Source organism: Oryza sativa, chromosome 2 (genome assembly GCF_034140825.1).
Source record: "Oryza sativa Japonica Group chromosome 2, ASM3414082v1".
In the NCBI taxonomy this organism is placed as follows: domain Eukaryota; kingdom Viridiplantae; phylum Streptophyta; class Magnoliopsida; order Poales; family Poaceae; genus Oryza; species Oryza sativa.
Window position 1 is genome coordinate 20,012,824 of NC_089036.1, and position 14,503 is coordinate 20,027,326.

Below are 14,503 nucleotides of genomic sequence, written 5' to 3' on the forward strand. Positions count from 1 at the left end.
GCTGTCCCGTCTTTCTGTGCGATATCTGAACCCATTCATGTCATATCCAGTAAAGCATGTTATATTCTTCAGCGGACCACGCGACAATGACAAAAGGTCTTCCATGACCTCACTCTTATCATGCTGGTGCTGCTGATATATCTACAGGGCAAAAAGATTAAAAAAAATAACATCAACAAATATACATATTTGAAACGGTTTATTCCATATATGTAATTATATAAATATTACCTTCTCTTTAAACCAGTTGATGAATTTTTTGTTCCATGTTGAGGTAAATTGTACCATTGAAGAACCCTCTGTACTGTTGCAGTACTCACTGCAACATTTTAAATTAGAAATTACATAAGCTTGTGAAATGAATCGTAAGAAACATGACATAAATAAGTGCCATTTTTATCAAGGGATACCTGATATATTCTTGGACTTCATCGCAATTCCGCAGAATATAAATATGAGCTTGTTCTGATTCAAGCATATCAAGATCTCGAGTTTTACGAGAACCAATGGGCCTTCCAGCACAGGAGAAGATTGATAAATTAAATTTGTTACCAATAGATGTGTCATGTATTCTTCCTGGACGATTGTGTTTTGTCTCGACATCATCCAAGTACCTAGAGCTTAATGTCATAAACTCATCTGCAATGTATCCCTCAGCAATTGAACCCTCTGGGCGAGCCATATTCTGAACTAGTGATTTTAGGCAGTGAATTTGTCTCTCAAATAAATACATCCATCGATAGATGGTTGGTCCACCAATTAGAGCTTCTCTAGCCAAATGAACAGGCAAATGCATCATGACATCAAAGAAGGATGGTGGAAATTCCTTTTCAAGCTTACAAAGAATTATTGGTATTTGAGCATCCATTTCTTCAAGCTGTTCAACTGACAATGCCTTCGAATTTAATTTCTTAAAGAACTGGGATAGCTCCACAAGTGGTTCATAAATATTTTCAGGGAGCAGTCCACGCAGAGCAAGAGGGAGTATACGATTTAAAATAACATGACAGTCATGGCTCTTCAATCCTGACATTTTCCGCTCTTTCATATTAACGCAACGACTTATATTTGAAGAAAATCCATCAGGAACTTTCAATTCTTTAAAAAAACTAAGCAGTGCTTTTTTTTTTGGTCTGGAGATAACGTGTAAGGCGTAGGTGGCAAAACCACCTTTCCTCCATCATCTACTGGATGCAAGTCTGGCCTCAGGTTCATGAGTTTTAAGTCACTACGGGTATTAATATTGTCCTTGGTCTTCCCTTTGACATTCATTAGTGTTCCAATAATGCTATCACATATATTTTTTTCTATATGCATCACATCAAGATTATGACGTAGCAATAGAGTTTTAAAATATGGTAACTCAAAAAAAATGCTCCTTTTCTTCCAGTTATCTCCCCTATCACTGCGTGATACTTTTGTCTTCTTACTCATATCCTTTGACAATATAATTCCCTGTAAATCCTGCACTTGCTTGAGCACATCATCTCCGGATAACTCCTTTGGTGGTTCTCGGCTCTCTTTTGTACCATCAAAAGAAGTTCTGTCATTTCTCCATCTGTGGCTTCTGCGAAGAAAGCGCCGATGACCCATGTAGCAAAACTTCCGACCTTTCTTAAGCCACATTGAATTTGTTTCTTTATGACAAACTGGACATGCCAACTTTCCCTTTGTGCTATGGCCTGATATATTTCCATAAGCAGGGAAGTCATGCACTGTCCAAAGAAGAGCTGTGCACGTAGCTTGAAATTTGTCTTGGTTGATGAATCATATGTGTCAACTCCATCTTCCCAAAGTTCTATCAGTTCCTCTATCAATGGTTGCAGATAAACATCGATTGCATCCCCAGGACCATCAGGTCCTGGTAGTAGCATTGACAACATTACATTTTGTTGCTTCATGCACATCCAAGGAGGCAAATTAAGAGGAACAAGGAATACAGGCCAGATGGAATAGGAGGTTCGCATGTTAGCAAACGGCTGAAACCTATCGCTAGCAAGACAAAGCCTCACATTCCGAGGTTCAGATGCAAATGATGAATGGATTTTATCAAACTCCTTCCATGCTTTTGAATCAGCAGGATGTCGCATAACTCCATCATCAACCCTACACTCTTTGTGCCACTTAGCATATGCGGCCGTTTTCCTACACATAAATAACCTCTGCAATCTAGGTTTTATAGGAAAGTACCGCATAGTTTTATGTGGAATCTTCTTCCCAGCTGAAGAGTGCTTAATTTCCCCTGTGTGTTTTTCTTCTTTCCACCTAGATGATCCACATACCTTGCAGGATTCAGCATCTATATCTTCTTTCCAGTACAGCATGCAATCATTCTTGCAAGCATCAATTTTTATGTAACTTAGTCCTAGTTCACGAATAGTTTTTTTTGCTTCATAATAAGAATTTGGCAGTGTAGAGTCATGAGGTAGAAAGTCCTTGCGCAGCAATTCCAACAATGCGGTGAAGGACTTATTACTCCATTTCCCCAAATTCTTAACATGAAGCAAATTAACTAAGGCAGATAATTTAGAGGTTCTGGACCCTTCATACAGTGGTTGGTTGTATTTGTCAAGCAAAGCATAGAACTTGGCCGCATCAGTGTTTGGCTCCTCTTCAGGTCCCTGATCAGTAGATTCATGTGTCGCTTCGTCTCCACCAGGGGTGTTGCACTGAGGAAATAAATTTTCCATCAGGTCTTGCATTCCATTATATCCTTCCCCATTAAATTCCTGTGAATCATACTCATCAACTTCTATGTCATTCTCTTGTTCTGCTAAGACTTCACCATGATGGTACCAAAATGTGTAGCTCCTCAGTATTCCATACGCTTTCAGGTGAGAAGACACTATGTGACGAGGCAAAGAATATGTATTGCAGCACTTGATGCATGGGCAACGTATAACCTGGACACCATCTAATTTACTGAATGCATAATCTATGAACTTCTCTACACCCTCTAAGTACTCGTGATTTAGCCGATCATCCACAAGGCCCATCCATGCCTTGCTTGGAGCCATCCCCTCTAATTGCTAGTTGATATTAAGTTTTATATAACCCTGTATATATAATTAATGTCAAAGAAGAGTTACAATACACTGTTAGGTAAAATGTCAAGACTAGATAGATATCATATAAATTATTATTTGGCAATATGATTAATTGCACTGCATTCTGTTTTTAGTTGACTATAGATGAAATAATTCATACACAAAAAAAAGTGACAGCCCAGCGCTATAAAATATGTTTGATTCAAAAAACAACAATTCAGAAATGTCTAACAAATGCGGACATGCAACAGATTGATTAAGGATAGAATCCAAACATCATGGATTGATTAAGGATAGAGGACAGGCACCAGATTAGAAACGACATGATTTCAATGCAAAGGGAGAAGTAGTGACCTGTAGTAGAACTTTCTAGGGTTTGATTGAAGAAGCACTCGGACGGGAACCACCGGATCAGTAGCGCGATGAGGCCGCGCGGCACGGTGCCGCACTGGAGAAGTAGAGGATCAGCCGATCGGCACCAATGATTAGCGCTCCATCTGTGGTTCTCTCAATCTGGTGAGGGAGGGGATGTGAGAGGGGAGAAGATATTGGGTCTATTATGAATGGAGGAGGAGATATGTACATGGACATATGCCTAAAACTCCTCCTTTGAGCGCCAAAAAAAAATAAAAAAGGTATGTAATCACCCGCCATAATTTTTTCCATGCATCTGAAATTTTTTTAAAAAGCCACAACTTATTTTCTTTAATGTCCCTGATGTGAAACTGTACTAATAATTTTTTTAGACTCATTTTTTTCATAATCTCACAACACATTTTCTCTGTTCTTTTTAACTCAAAATTCATTTACAATATATATTATTTTAGTACAATATATTTTATTGTGTTTATTCAAAGTTTTATGCAATATATAATGGTTGTCTTCTTCTATTGTAATAATCTTGTTGGAACAGTCAATCCTCTAACACCTAATGGCTTCTTGAACTATGCCGATATACCCGATGGCGTTGGATCGGTTATGACCTTGTACGAAGGAGTAAACTTTGTAACTATACTCATTTTTGTCATAATCGGACAATACATTTTCTCTGTTCTCTTTTACCTTAAAATTCATTTACAATATACACTATTTTAGTACAATATATTTCACGGCATATATTTTATTGTCTTTTTTGAAAGAAATATAATGGTTGTTTTCTTCTACTATAATTACTAGTTTGAACGGTCGATCCTCTAACGCCTAATGCCTTGATGAACTATGCCGAATATACACCCGATGGTGTTGGATCGGTTATGACCTTATACGAAAGAGTACACTTTTATAACTAGACGACAGTGTTGGATTGGTTGTCTAAACCTCTTAACCCAAGAACAAAGATACGCAGGATAGCGACAAATCCATAAACTATACTAAATTTGGTGTTAACATTGTAATTAATAAAAAATATCTTGTTCACATAGCATGATTTTGGAACATATAGTAGATGTATTTTAAAAAAAAACGTATGGAAAAGAAAGTAAAATCATTAGAAAAACTTTTGTTCAGGGGACTCGAACCCAGCACCAGCACCTTTCTAACTTAAGGTACAACACAATATCCAACTGGGAAAAGCTAGTTTGATGTTTATTTTATTGTATTGCTACTTTATACATATACTAACTGAAATAAAAGGATGACCAGAAAATCGAACACATCATGTTTAGAGCAGAAAAAAAAGGTAAGATGCATTTTCTGAGCTGTAAAGCATAGCTCATGTACAAAAATATTTCGATGTTATGCTTACAGATTTACAGGCTTACAGCATTAGCATACCCTTGAAATACACATAGCAGTGTACAGGCTGCACTTAAATCATGTACAACTTCCTTGAACAAATCGAGCACCCTTCATCTAGACCTGTACTTGAATACTTTACAACTTTGTTGAACAAATCATATTGCACTGTACAATGGATACAAAGTTTAAAAGGGATAGAACAAACAAATCATTGGCAGAGTCCCAGTCCCTGTGGTGTCTAGCATAACTTAAAGTTCCAGTTGAAGTGAAACTTTCAGACTGTATATTGTCCAGCAAAGTACTATCTTACTGCTGCAGAGAATGATACTATAAACTGAAACAAGAATGCACATAGTGAACATAGATCAATCAAGTCAGACCCCACAATAAGACAATATATAGTCTTCATTGAAGATACTAAAGTGATAGCAGAGTTACAGATGCATGAGTTATTCTTTGCTAACAAATAACTGGCCATGAACTGGATGCTGATCGAATTTATATATTATCTATCTAACTGAATTTACTTTTTTCTTAGAGTAAAATACAAAGGGACATAAATTTTCAAAAATTCATCTCTAATCTCTTCAAGTGATTTTTCATAACGAGCTTCAGCTTCTTTTCTTTCCAAGGCATTTGCCTCATCTCTAGCGAAGATTAATGCACCCTTTTCATATTCTGCCTTCAAGTATTCATCTTCATCACTCTCTTCCATGGTGTATGTTACCAAGGAGTCTTCTACAACCTGCTGGTCCATGATGTCTGCTCCCACTTGCTGATCCATGGTGTCCTCAACAACTAAAGCTAAGGAGTACCAACCCATATGGTCATCTTCATTAATCTCTTTCTCTTTCATGGTGTCTTCAACAACATTTGCCATCAAATTAACCTTGGAGTCTCTAAGTAATTCCTTTGGTTCATCTTCCTTTACAACTTGGTACATCTTGTCCTCGACAGCATCACCCATAGTGTCCTCAACAACTGAAACAAAGGAGTAGCTATGGTCTTTGGACCCAACTGAATCCAAGGAGAAGCTATGGTCTTCAGACCCTTCAATTGAAGTATGTATAGAGTTAGCTGGATGCAGAACTCAATTTTAAGTAAATAGAAATAACTTGTATTGCTAGCATTATAGCAGAGGTGAAAACAAGAGATGTACACCATTTAAGTAAAGCACTGCTGATACTATAATTATTTCAAATTACAATTAAAATCAACAAACTAGTAGTACCATCATGAAAAACAGTCTAGGAGAAGAATATATGTCAAATTAGGAAGAACTAATGCACATGTAACTATAATTGTTAATTGCACAGAAGTCACACCTAATGTTTCTGTTTATAAAATATAATTATGAATTCATTCTATGAATAAAGCTAGAACACTTGCTGTTCTTGCCTACAAACAAACAAATTGCCTACATTCCTCTATTACTAAGGCTGTGTTTAGATCCAAAATTTGGATCCAAACTTCAGTCCTTTTCCATCACATCAACATGTCATACACACACAACTTTTCAGTCACATCATCTCCAATTTCAACCAAAATCCAAACTTTGGATCCAACTAAACACAGCCTAATGCTAATGAAAGTGCCATAGCTACCACAAAAATAAATTGTCAGGACCATATCAAACATTTCAGGTTGAGGGCAGCATAGAAATAATCAGTATCCACCTAGCAAACTTTGCAGCTTTTATTAGTTTCGAAGAGGACAATACAACCAACACTTTAACCTGGCAAGATTTAACATTTAACCTAGCACATAATTCAATATGTTTCACAAATCATATGCAAATGTTTACATTAGGAGATTGGAGAATACCTGTTGTGACTATTTTCGACGATTGATGAGTCCCAAGTGAACTGGAACAAATAACAGAGTGGCTGGGCAGATCAGGTGGAGAGATGTACTCATGGAGGAGCTTGGCATTAAGATGTTCAGTGGTGGGGAGGATTGACATTTGGGAGCCCTGAGGAGACCATGTAGGCCATTCGATGCAGCCCCTAGTTGTCACCTCCGGTGATAAACTGCGGCTGCGAGACATGGCGGTGAATCAACACTCCTCTCATCTCTCAACCTCATGATTTATACTGATTTGGGGCGAAATATGTGGGGGTAGCAGAGGGGATCTCGGATTTGGAATCAAAAACTGTTGATTCATATTGATTTGGGGCGAAATATCTTTGGGGAAAAGAGGGGATTTCGGAATTGGAAGGGAGCAGTGGATTGGAGGGGATCTGATAGACTTTTCCTATGCCAATGATGGGGATTCTTCCTCCCGCTGTTCCGCTACCTCCTTTGTGTGGCAAAGAGCAGCAAAGAGCAAAGTTATAGGGAGCATGGGCAGCAGCTGCAGGCTTGCAGCTGTGGAGCGAATCGAAGGCGGTGGCCGAAGCCGAGGGCGGCGGCGGCGGCAGTGGCCGGAGAGCTGAGGACACAGGTCGCTGAGTAATAACGACCATTTGCAATTGCCCATCCAACCTGAGTAAATAACAACAACGACCGCAGCCCACTACGCATTAGTGACCACAAAAAACTAGCGTCGTCGGATACCAGAAATCGGCCCAAAGCAGTATCAACGACCAAGATTATGCAGCCGTCGTTAGTTTTTGGTCGTTGACATTCACTATTCTAGTAGTGGGGGATCGATGTCGATTACTCCAACGAAACGATCCGAAGTCAACGTCGCTCCTTGTTCCTTGTCTGTCTCCTCGAGAGAGGTTCCTGACTGTTGGACCTTGGGAAGCGTCGTCTTCATGGCGCGGAGAAAGACCTTGCAGCTTGAGAAGTCGTGATTCTTCGTCTTGTGAATAGGACAATAGACATCACGAGTTAGAGAAGTACGCAGGATTCCACGCTCTTTGCAAGCACAGATTTCAGCTTGTACGTTGAGAAAAACCCAGCAAACTTGCAAGTTGTGCTTCCTGGACTTGTGGATAGGACACCAGGACTTGGTGACCTCGGAAGTTGTCCTCGTCGGCTCGCAGTCCTTGTCGGAAGGACAAGGCTCGGCTGTGCTAGGAATCTTCTCGGGCTCGTATGACGTTGATGTTTCGTTCTCCGCCCTGGCAGGAGGATCCTTCGACATGGGACCGTCCGGGTTTATAGCCACGGCGTTCTCATTTCCGGTTATTGATGGACCAGCCGAGATTGGCACCGTGGTGTAAACCGGGAAGACGATTTCATCGACTTGAGTCCACACCAGCATTGTTGAAGCAGGGATTCCTTGGATGGGGCCGGTGTTGACTCTATTGTCGACGAAGCTCGATGTCATAGTAGTAGAACCTTGAGCACCAAGTGCCCCTACCTGGCGCGCCACTATCGACGGTGAGTACCCGTAGACCGGATATAGAGGGTATTGGGGTACGTTGGTACGAGGATCTACGTAATACGACATCAAGGAAACAAGAGACAAAGATTATACTGGTTCAGGCCCCTTAGCGGGTAATAGCCCTAATCCAGTTGATATGGGATTATATGGAAAGAACCACAGATTACAAAGGGAGTAGTAGAACTCGGCGGTACCGATGAGACCGTAGTCAAGTTGATTCGACTAGATCACCCGGCGACTTGGCTCCTGTAGTCTCCGACTTCGTAGGCTATGGTCGTTGTGTAGGCTCTAAGATTCGATCCCTTAAGTTCCCTCGGGGGGTCCCTTTTATAACGCAGGTCAAACGGTCTCCAAGTAGGACTCGGAGACACCGGACCCTGCACGATATAGTAACGACCCAGTCCTATACGTGTAGTAACCTTTCCATTAGCAGACTTCGTGATGGATTTCCTTATCGTGTTCAGAGAATGTCCGTATATGCACCGATATACTGTATTGCCGTATAGCATACATCCAAGGGTAGAGGGTATACCTTATCCGTAACCCTGACAGGTTCTTCAAAGAATTTTGAGTAAATTTTACAAAACTACATATACTTTAATCAAATTATCACAAGACTTTAGATTTAAGGTGATGTATCACAAAAGTACATATTTAACACTAAATTTATCACAAAACTACATATTTAAGGTGGAGTATCGCAAAACTACAGATGTAGTAACAAAATTATCACAAAAGTACAGATTTTAGAGTTTAAATCCTTAGCACTAGTGTTATATTTGAGTTATAAACATGCAAGTTTTGTGATTAAATTGTCACTAAACCTGTATTTTTGTGATAATACTATTATTAAATTTGTAGTTTTACGGTTCTCCATCTTAAGTATGTAGTTATGTGAGAAATTTAGTGTTCAATCTATTGTTCTATGATATATCACACTAAATCTATAGTTTTTGGATAATTTGATCAAAATTCTGTAGTTTTGTGAAATTTACCCAAGAATTTCCTGCAGACTCCGCAGAAAGTGCACATATCTATTACAGTATATCATTAAAACATACTTGAAACCAGATATCAAGTCCATTATGAAGGATTATATCAAAGAAAAAAATTCCAGCATGAATGCATTTAGAAATAGTTATAATCCAGAATAAAAAAAATATTAAAAGAAAAGTCCACACAGAACACAATTGGAGATTAATTAAAATTAGAAATAAAAAATAAAATAAATTCTAAAATTAGAAAAAAAAAATAAAGATAAGAGTTCAAGTTGGAATACAGTTTATAAATAACTAAAACTAGTAATAAAAAATAAAGAAAAAAATAAAGAATATTGAAAGAAGAGACCATCTAAAACACAACATGAGATTAATTAAATTTTAAAATAAAAAATAAAATAATTTACGAAAATAGAAAAATAAGTATAAGAGTTAAAGTAGGAATTCAATTTATAGATGACAAAATATCGAAATGAAAAATATGGAATTTCAATAAAAATATGGTCCATCTAAAATATAAAGATGACAAATGATAATAAAGAGGGGGGAAATAAGAGGGCTGTAAAGAAGTAGGATGATGGTAGGTGATGGGACTAAGGGGGTGTTTGGGAGAGAGGGGCTAAAGTTCCCTTTTAGCCCCTCTCTCCCAAACACCCCCTAAACAAATTGTCTGGCATTAAGTGAAAATTGGAATATCCTTGGTGTATTGTGTAAATTTTTATGAGTATTTGTAAATTCGAGGCCTCATATCCTTTGATTGACATGTGGGCTCTTTGACCCCGCATGTCCTTTCTTCCCTCCAAAGGATAGGAAGTTGGTGGTAGGGGTGGTCACAGACTCGCCACTCACCACCACCGCTACTTTTTTTAAAGGAGTATAGATAGATGTCTTAACATGTGGCCTGCTTAAGGATTTAAAGACTTGCTTTAGATAAAGCCCAATCAAATTGCACTATAATTGTGTGGTAATACTATCTTTGCTTATAAATACACAACATTATTGACTTTATTAAAATAAACTATGTAAATGTGATTTATTTTGTTGCGATTTGTTTCATCGTTAAAGATACTTTATGATGAATGATCAAACTCATGTATAAAAGTTAACAAGGTTGTATATTTTAAAACAGTGGGATTACTATTAGAATTTGGTAACTACTCAAAATTTGAAAGTGCCCAACCTATTCAATGAAAAAAAATAGCAATATGTAAAATTTGACATTGTACTAGGTCTTAAACTAAATAGGATCACAAAGTTATGTTATTCAACTCAAAATTTGTTTTCAAGTTGATATAAACCGTATACACAGATTGAGATCTTTTGTATTAGCACTTGCTTAAGGCAGAGTTGGCATTAGCCCCAAGGGCTCTTTGATAGAAGGAAAATCGTAGTAATTTCGAAGGGTTGCCATCCTTAGGAAAAAAAATCTATAAGGGCATGTTCAATGGTAGAGACGAGTATGGTGTCTTAAACAAGATTATTTAAGATTATTTATAGACCGTATGTTTACAATAGTTGATACGACAAAGGCTTTAATGATTAACTTAAAAAATATTCCTTCTATTAATATTCTTTCCATTTTTTTACACTCATGCAACCATATTTTTATATTATAGTGATTAAGAGCCGTTGTTATGCATAACAATGATGTTTTTCTCTCTTTCTTTTTCTTCCATGTCAACAAGTATTTCTAATTAGCACCGCTAAGAGACCACTATTGATAACCATTGTACATGCCCTAACAACATTTGCAACAAAGGAATTGCAATAGCATCTCACGAACTGCAATTCCTACGCATTCGTTATGCAGTAAATTTAGCATAAGCTCACACATCATATTTCATTTTGTTTTGTTTAGTCCAATGCACACTCCATTTGATTTCCTCCAGATTCCTGTGAACCATAAACATCCAGCGTCCCTTTAGAATCTTGTAGTATTGTGTAGCATATGACTATATTTCTACGGTTTTCCTATTCGTGCGTTTTAAATTTTTTTTGAATGTCTTAAAAATCATATCGTCCAAAGATACTTAGGGTGTGTTCTAAAGTTGTTTTGAAACAGATTATTAGCCACACACAAAACGAGAAATAGATTTATTGAGTGTTAATTATTAAAAACTTGAAAAACGAGTTTAGCAACTTCTATATAGAAAGTTTTGTACAAAATGCACCGTTTAACAGTTTGAAAAATGTGCTAATAAAAATCAAAGAAGTGCCCTAGCCGAAATGTAGTTTAGAACATGGCTTAAGCCCTCTATCCCTTTGTGAGTATGATTATGAATTTGTGACCACCGCCCCTTTCTAGTGTTTTGTGTATGTTAGGAGGCACGCTTCTGAGTATGCATATGGTAAATGTGTATAGCGTTATGTGTATTTATGTATCTTCTATGTAAAAAATAAAACTTATATAAGACTCAACATGAAAAAGAAGTGCATTTGGGGGCTCTGCATGATTGAGAAAACAGAGAAATAGAAAATGCATAGAATTTTGACATGCAGACAAGCGCAAACAGAGGTTTGTAACACATAGTAAAAATACAGGAAATATCGTTTGGTTGGACCATATGAAAAACATAGGATTTGGATGAGAAAGATATATTCATAGGAAACTATTTATGAAGTTGAACATCATATTAAAAATTATCCAAAACTTGTATTAATTGAGGTATCCCTTACTCCCCCGTTTCAGGTTATATGAAAAAAAAACTTTGGTCAAAGCCAAACTGCTTCAAGTCTGACTAAGTTTATAGACAAATATAGTAATATTTACATTACCAAAATAGCTTTATTAGATTAATAATTAAACATATTTTTATAATAAATTTATCTTGGGTCGAAAGTTTTACTATTTTTTTGTCAAACTTGAAGCAGTTTGATTTTGATCAAAATTAAAACATCTTATAACCTAAAACGGAGGGAGTAGAAATTTTATAGGATTTAGTAATTTTTAATTCTTTGTTTTAACGGAAATGCTATACCACGGGATACTGTCCCAAGTGCGTGGGACGGTATCGCCTCCTCCCGCACTATCTCCTTGAGCCATGTCTTCTCCACGTGCGTCACTGCTACTGATGGTGTGCCTCATATTGTTGTTACTCTGCTCCGGTGAGAGCTGTTGCTGATGCATGACTCCTGTTGCTGCTGTTGCTTTGCTCCGGCAAGATGATGAGGAGCGTTGACGACGCCTGGCGGGGCGAGACGGCAAGACAATGAGTATGTGCACGGCGAGTCGGCGGCAAGACGACATGATGATGGCTTCATGGTCGTGGTCGTTGCCTGCTCGTCGCTACCGCCTGTGACCGCGCCGATGCGAACGCTTGATGATGTGGGGGTGTGGACGGTGGAGGACGCGGCCTCAGCGATGAGCTCCGGTGTGGGGCATGGACAGTGGAGGACGCGGCCGCTGGCGATGAGCCCGGCGTGGGGCGTGGCGGAGGAGGACACGGCCGCTGGCGACGAGCTCTGACGTGGAACATGGATGGCGGAGGATGTGGCCGTGCCGGTGACGATCTCCGGCGTGGACCGTGGATGATGCCGCCGCCGGTGACAAGCTCCGACGTGAGACGTGAACGGTGGGATCACCGGCGACGATGCTTTTGGTGCCTGGCTCCTGATACTTTGCAAGTATCACCTAATACATGGTAGGAATCGCCAGATATCTGACATGTTTCACTTGATACTTCGCAAGTATCATCTGATACGTGGTAGAAATCGCTTGATACTTGACATGTTTCACCTGATACTTCGCTAGTATCACCTGATACGTGGTAGGAATCGCCTGATACCTGATAGATTTCACCTGATACTTCGCAAGTATCATCTGATACGTGCTAGGAATCGCCTGATACCTAACAGATTTCACCTGATACTTTGCAAGTATCACATGATACGTGGTAGGAATCACCTGATACCTTATAGGTATCACCTGATACCTCAGAAGTATCGTCTGATAAAGGTTAGGTATCATGACATGATACGTCAGAGATATTAGGACCTAATACCTAACCGGTATCATCCTGTCCCAACGGGATTCCATTGTATAGCAGCCCCTTGTTTTAAAGGGCTATATATGAGAAAAATTGAAAAATCTATACTATTGGAATCCCTACGTTTTTTTTTTCATGAAATCAAATGGGGCCTCAGATTAGTGGTGGGGCGCAGGGTGATGCACCAAACGGCAGAGGATCCGACTCCAAGCGTCCGGGATCTAGGAATCTAGCCGTGTGCCACTACTGGATTTTTCACATTTTGGTCCTTTTAAAAAACTTATTTCGCAAATAGACCCCTGAAAAAACTTATTCCAGAAATGGTCCTTTTTGGGGCGCCAGAGTGGCTGGCGCCGTCATCCAATGGGACGGCGCCAGCCTCTCTGGCGCCGTCCTCCTGCCACCGTGGCGCACGCGAACCGACGTGGCAGGAGGAGGGCGGCGCTAGCATGGCGCCGCCCCAGGGAGGAGGGCGCCAGCATGGCTGGCGCCGCCGCCTCCATTCCTGTTTCTCTGTATGGAGTTGCAACGGTGTCATTTTTATTTTATTTTTTCGGATGTTTTTTCACACTCAGGATCACGATACAACCAACCACAAAAAAAATTTAAACTCGAACTACCACTTAGCTAAGTCTGAAAATATCTAGCATACCACTTAGTCTACTTTGCACTTTCACTAAAATTAGACCATAACTCTTTTAATAAAACCCTTTGATCAAAACATAATGCACTCTACCACTATATGAAATTACTTAATCTAATTCAAAATATAACCACATGAAATGACATATATAAGTTAAACAGTACATAGAGATGCAATTTTTTTATTTTTATTTCATTTTTTGATATTTTTTTCACACTTAGGAGAACATAGGAACCAACCGTATAAAAAATAAACTCAAACGGATAAAATATGTGACATGTAGAATTTTCCAAAACTCTACCAAAATGGACAAAATATGTCATCTATTAAAATAGGCATAACTTTCTCATACGGACTCAGAATCAGGCAAATAATATATGCACGGACATCTACAGAAAAAGTTACATCCGATTCTCCCCGGCCTCGCCGGGTTCGGCGATACTAAAACCTCCAAATTCCGCTTGCAAGATTGTGTTTTCGAGGAGAGAAGTTTTTCGGTGGAGCTTTGGAAAATTCCATATGCCACATATTTCGTCCGTTTGAGTTTATTTTTTACATGGTCGGTTCCTGTGAGTTCCTAAGTGTGAAAAAAATATCAAAAAAATAAAATAAAAATTAAAAAGTTGCACATCTCTCTCCTCTGCACTAGTTCGGAGAGAGGAGAGGAGAGAAAAAATTCTACATGTCACATATTACGTTCATTTGAGTTCAATTTTTCTATGGTTGGTTCTTGTGTGTCCCTAAGCGTGAAAAAAATA